General features: G+C 42.1%; 1 pseudogene; it reads left to right on the forward strand.

Annotated features, from left to right (window-relative positions):
• Positions 1–2566: 2566 nt before the first annotated feature.
• LOC149842847 (putative long-chain-alcohol O-fatty-acyltransferase 5 pseudogene) lies at positions 2567–3613 on the forward strand (annotated as a pseudogene).
• Positions 3614–6869: the final 3256 nt, after the last annotated feature.

A 6869-nucleotide genomic window follows, 5' to 3' on the forward strand; every position in this document is an offset into this window, starting at 1 on the left:
CGTGTTCCGGACCGCCATGTTTTTCACCTTTTTGCTCTAATGTATACACCTCTTTGGCACTCTAGAGTGCCCCACAAGGCCTTACGGCCTAAGTACCCCGTGTATTCGGACCCTCTCTTCCCCTCTTGATGTACTTTGCTTTCAAGTATCTATAAAGAAGCTTTTTGCATCTCTCTCTCTCTCTTGTGCTTGTGCATACGCGTACTCTTGCTTCCGCTCGTGCGCATGTGTTGTGCGTTGCTTGTGCGCTTAAAAGGCCTGCCTTCGGCGTGTGATTGTCCGAAGCTACGTCACGGGGGCCTTCGCTTCCCAGCCCGTGACACATGCAATCCCTTCAAGCAATGGTCCTTCCTTATGTTGGACCAAGTGAAAAGTCCTCTCAAAGATGTATTGTTAAAGTCCTTCCGACAGGCCCAAGATCATGTAATTGGTCCTTAGGCTTGTGCATTATCAATTGCACATAAAACCTCCTAGAGGAGGTTCTTGGCGCACGGTTTTGTCCGTGTGCACAAGCTTGTAACCGATCGGGTAGAATTGTCAATTTACACTAGCGTTATACTTTTGTCTCGTGCGTTTTTGCTGAAATTTTATGAGCATGTTAAGAGATGTGTAAGGGCATACACATCAAAATTTGAGGTCTATATGAGGTTTGTAACCCTATAGGACTTGGTGATTTTATAAGAGTTCGTTCGGTCGAATCCCAGGTATGTGTAAGGGCATACACGTCAAAATTAAGAGAGGGGGAACACTTGTGTTTTACATTGCGAGAACCGATTCCGTTCTATGATCAACATGCATGGCACCTCTCGGTCCCAAGTCTTAATTGAATCTTCTTATTTATCACCATACCTGGACCCTATAGGGTTTGGTTCGGGTCCGGTCCAAGTATCCCATAGTTAGAAATCTCGTTCTCATAAATGACTATCTTCGGATATTTTCATAAAACCAGATTTTCTTAAAAAATTTCAGAAAAATCTTCTCAAAGTAAAAAAATGTTAACATATATTTTTATGAATGACTTTTTTGGATGAGATAGAGAAAGAGCATTTTAGGTGAGAGAGAGAGTGGGAAAGGTTTTGGGTGATGAGAAAGGATTATAAATTTTTTTCTACTGATAAAGCTGTGGTTAGACAGACCCTTACCAGTTATATATATAACCATATACCATCGGGATTCGATCTTGCAACGACCCAACACAAGGTGACCCCCCCCCCCTACCCCCAACCCCACCACGTTAAAACAAGGGTATTGGTTAAACTTATTTATCGTGAAAAATCATGCGAGATATAATTAATGGGTGCTTCTATGGTGTTATGGTGATACACACTTTGTTTTTTTATAGCTCTATGCTACAAATGCAAAAATCTAACATTTGGATCATGCTTAACATATTTTTATTTACTATTTTCATGTGTTAAAGTTGACAAAAATACGATGTAGTATAACATTTCTAGACCACTCTTATTTTTGTGAATTGTGAGCGATTGATTTTGACAGTCTCAAAAGTAGGATCCTTTGACGTATTAGACGTGATAAAACCTTTTAATATAGTAAATAAACCATGCTAACCATGTCTGTATGGTTAGCTCCACCATTTGATAGCCTATCCATGCAAACAAGAGTGTATACCACCCTAAGGTATCATGTTACAAAAACACCATATATTTTCCCATATTTAATATATCACATTTCTTTCTCCAGATTTGTCTCATTTGATGAATATGTCACATTATTTTCACAAGAAATTAAGTGTACCGACAGGGGCGTAGCTAGGATTCATGGGGGGGGGGCAAACAGGGGTGTAGGAAAAAAAACTATTTGTGCGATAGTCGGGGGTTCGGGGGCAGTGCCCCCGAATTTTTTTTTTGAGATAAAATAAAAAATAGCTACAATTATTAACAAAAATCTATTTTATATGGACAAATCAAACTATTTGGTGCAGTTAGGGCTGGCTAGGACTGGACTGGGCTACAAAAATGGATAAAAATCTATTTCATATGGAATCAGGGCTGGGCTAGGACTGGGCTTTTAAAAAAAAAACAAAAAAAATTAACTGTTTCGGGAGGCAGGACTGGGCTACAGCCCAGTCCTGCCCCCCTAGCTACGCCCTTGTGTACCGAGATTTGTCGCTATGGTATATCAAAAAAAAAAAAAAAATTGCCACATGGGGGCCAAAATAAAAAAGAGCGATTAGTCCTCTCTATCACTGATCTTTGGAGTTTTAAAAAGTTGAAAGGAACTGTTGACGGAACTCTTTGAGAAATTTAGTGCAGTCATTGTAATCAAGCTGTAATTGACAGAATATATTATACTTATTAAGCTTTTTAAGTGCTTTTCTCTCTCTTTCTCTCCCGGTTTATCCCTTACGGCAAGCTGAGGTCTAACAATGTGCGGTAGGTGATAGGGTGGGTTTTTTCTTGGCCCAGACAAAAAAGAAAAAAAGAAAAAGAATCCCTGTATCTTTCCAATCACCCTATAAGATGCCCAAAGACTTGAACCCACCAAGTGAGGTTCCTCACAAAACTCACATAACTTCTTCTTTCCTTCCCTGTCCAGAGCACACAACATGGGCGAGCTCGAGAGCTTGGCAAAACTGTGGATCTTGGCTCTTGCTGCTTTAGTTTACATTTGTGCTGTCGTTGGCAGACTCCCCAAGAACACACCAAGGCTCATCGCCATGCTTCCCATCTCCTACCTCTTTCTGAAACTCCCTTGGTTTCTCTCCTCCATCATCATGCGCTCCATCAATAGCTTTTTACTCGTCTGGCTCTGCAACTTTCGGCTCCTTCTCTTCTGCTTTGATACGGGGCCCCTCATCCACTACCAGCGCTCCCTCCCCAACTTCCTCGCCTTCGCTGCGCTCCCCATCAACGCAAAACCACCAAGCTCGACCCACCAACCACATCCATCCACCAACCTACTCAGAGCCTTATTGAATCTAGTAATTGAGTCTGTGATCATTCTCTTGTCCTTCTTGGTTTACATTCACAGAGAAAAGTTGCCTCACCCCAGCATGCTCCTGTTGGTGTATGCCATTCAAATGTTGATCGTCATGGACATAATCTTCGTCTGCACTGCGGTTCTGGTTCGGCTCTGGCTCGGTGTGGAGCTAGAGCCGCAGTTCAACCGGCCATTCTTGTCGACGTCGCTCCGCGACTTCTGGGGGCACCGGTGGAACCTCATCGTGACGAGCACACTCCGCATGACCGTGTACTTGCCGGTGCGATCGGCGTGCTCCACAGTTATGGGCAGTCGGCCAGCTCGAGCCGTGGCGATGGTGGCCACCTTCATGGTCTCTGGGCTCATGCATGAGCTAATGCTGTACTACCTGACCATGCAGCCACCTACCTGGGAGTGGACATGGTTCTTCTTCCTACACGGCTTCTTGGCAGTTGTAGAGGACTGGCTGGAGTGGGAGCTTGGGCCTGGCCTCGTAGGTCGACTTCCTAACGCCCTCAAGGTGGTGTTGAATTTGACAGTATTGTTGGCCACAGTGATATGGCTCTTCTTCCCGCCCTTGTTAAGGAACGGCCATGATCTAAAGATTGCAACCGAGATCGAGGCTGCCGTAAAATTTGTTGCCCATCACTTGATTGGCTTGCCTGCTAACTAGATCACAGCTCCATCGTGGATTGGGATAAACTTCTCTTAACTCATCTCCTATGTCCTTAGGGCCAATCATAAGGGAGGCCTTTCGTGCATTCCATTTTATGTTTTTCTTTTTAGAGGAGACTTGGTAAGAGTGCTCAAGTCAGTGTAGGTCGGGTATAAGCCCCGAGACCTGATTTCTTTGTAAAACATAGACATAGAATTTCTGCGTTTTGTGGCCCGAGTACTTAGCAAAATACTCAAGCTTGATAGTTGGATCAGCTTGAGACGTATAGGGATTATTTGCTGTCATTATCACAAAAATTGATAATATTTTGAAATTTGACAATGGTATGAGCCCGTGATGAGCAATGTTAGAGCAATGCCAGAAGTAGTCCTATGTCAACTAAAATGCTGCCTACACATCAAACTCCTAATATAGGACAAGATGAAGTCAAACTGAGGGTTCCGCGAAGAACTAGCTCCAGCAGCATGAGAGGTGAGGACGTTTTGGCCAAGATATGCGCGTGAACACAATAGCACTGGAAGGTGAGAACATTTCAGCCTGAATTAAGCACACGGTTCATCGATTCTCTCTCTTTCTAAAGTCTCTCACAAGAAACACACAAAAAAAAACTTTCAAAATAAATATTTGATTTCATTTAGAAACACACTTATTACATGTGATATTTAAATAAAAAGAAGGAAAAGACGTTGAATCACACCCAACGTCTACTACACTAGCCTATTTAAAAAAAGACTAACGCACGCCAAGTACTTGTAATGAACCCAATTACGTCTTCTCTACTTCTAACCACTTGGGAGGAGAGACCTTGAGACTCAAAATACCACCCATTGAGACCAATGGAGCGGGTCCTCTCCAACGGGCATAACAGACCCAAATGGACTCAAGATAAGCACAAAATCGGATCCGGCTTTGGCACATGAACCAAGGCACCCAAACCGCGAAAACTCACTGCATCAAAACATGATAACATAACAATAGAAACAAACATTTAAGAACATGATAATCAATTTACTGATATAACTTCATTTATGTCAATTCTATCATGTGTTTCTAAATTCACATAACAATACTGCATTTAACTTGAAAAAAAAAGATATATACTCCCAGTGGTCAAGCTTCTTGTGTATATTTGTAAAATGAGACGATTGATGCAGATGATAAAAACAATGTGAAAGGCCTCTTTATTGTTGAAAAATGGGCCTTTACCCTCGTGCTTGTAAGTGCCCCACGAGAACCCACACCTGTTGAAAGCCTGGTCTAAGTTCTTATCGGGTTTGGGCCAGACCTTGGTCGGGTCGAGCTGTGCCCTTTAGGCCTGACCAGTAAACTGCTGGACCATGTCGAGCCTATTTGTGTTCTTACTTTGTGCAGGACCCGAGTCAGACCCATTTACAGACTTGCCCGGGTACCAAAAACCCCGTTGAGCACTCAAGTCCAGCATGAACCAGATAATGCTTGGTAGCTTAGAGGGTCTGCATTTGTTTATGTTTATGTGCGATTGCATTGTACCAGTTCCCTTGTCACTATATTCACTCATCGATCCGTAAACAATTAAACATATGAAAAATGGCGAAATGCTCTCAAAAACCCTTTTGTAAAAGTATAATCGACAATTTTGCCTAAAACAAATTGAGAATTGGGTAATTCTTGGACGTTAGGGTTGAACCTGATCTTTAAATTATGCACACTTTAAAAATGCTTTGCTACATTCCCTCGTGATTGCATAGGGTTTATAGGAATTCAATAAGAAATGGGGTAGAAGAAAGATGTTGGGTTAATACAAGCTAGCGAGAGAAGGTAGGGTGTCGGCTAAATGGATTGGGGGAGAGAGTGGCGCGGTTTTGGGTGGTTGGGTTGGAGAGTTGAGAGGTTAGTAAGGTGGTTTGGGACCTATTTGCAAGAATCGCAAGTAGTCAAGGGGATTACTACTTAAGCCTAACCCTTTTAGAGTAATGACACACCTCCAATAGAGACTCTAAAAGGAATTCTCTTTAATAGCATTAAACACAAGTGAACAAGCATAGAATGAGCCAATTGGCTTGGGCTGATCTTTACATAGATCATAGCCTCCCTAACTACTCTTGGTACATGTGAATATTACCTTCATGCCACTGATATCCCAGCTGAATATAAAAGCTCAAGACATTTATTTGAATTACAAGAATGCCCAAGCCAAGTGGGCGCCCCTAGGATTGCCGGCTGGTGTAAAATGCATGTAACCCAATTGTTCAATAATGTTGGCTAGGAATAAGTGCATGTAACATTCCCACCCTTCATCTATCTTGGAGATCCCACACAGCTCTTATGTGTGTGCCAACGTGGTTTCCCTTGTATGTTTCCACACCATTCATTTACTTTCCTTTGCTACGGTTGCTTGAAGGTGGTGTGGGTTCCAGCAGCTTCTAGTGTTGGATCATGACTTGCTCTGCTTCTTAAAAGGCTATGCACATTTTGTGTATCATTATGTAAAAAATTTAGGATCGGGATGTGTGCAGTGAGGGAGGTGAAACAAAGAGACCGAATAGAGAGAGGGAGGTGAATTTGGAAAACGTCATGCGTCAAGGGGGGATCTTCATTTTCTAGATTATTTTTCTTGTGCACATGTGCTGGGTTAAATAACCTCCATTGGTGTAGTTGTTCCCAAACCTGTCTTAAATCTTATTTATTCCAACCGTTTTGGGTATCCTATGAGTTATGGGCTCACCACTCTTTTTGGGGCTCTTGGATTCCTTTGTGAGCCCCTATGGCCACATTGGATCATTTTTTAAGTTGCCAGCCCACCATGCATGGGGTTCCTTGGGTTTCTTTGTGAGGCCCTATGGCCATATTGGATCTATTATTGTAATGTCATAAAATTTTATCCTGAACGTTTGGCCTTTTTTTTAGTGTGTAATTTAATGTGAGGTCTTATATATGATATTGTTTTAATCAAACTAATCTCTAAGGAGTTAGCTTGTGAGCAAGTGGTAGTGTTTAATAGGCCCTTAGAACCACGTACGAAAAAAAAGAGCAAGGACAACTTCAGATAATTAAGGTATTGTTCTACTAAACATCAGGGAATCGGCTTGTGCGCAAGAACTAGCATTTAATAGCTTCATAGAATTTAGTTTCAAAAAGAGACCACCCAATATAAAACATCAAAATACAATAGAATATTCTTTTATAGCCTTTGGTTACAAATCTTGGGCGGTCACAGGTATTTTAACGCATCATAAGAATGGATCCTAATCTCTTAGACTCGGGTCTACATCCA

Source organism: Nuphar pumila, chromosome 3 (assembly GCF_984573655.1).
Source record: "Nuphar pumila chromosome 3, dmNupPumi1.hap1.1, whole genome shotgun sequence".
In the NCBI taxonomy this organism is placed as follows: domain Eukaryota; kingdom Viridiplantae; phylum Streptophyta; class Magnoliopsida; order Nymphaeales; family Nymphaeaceae; genus Nuphar; species Nuphar pumila.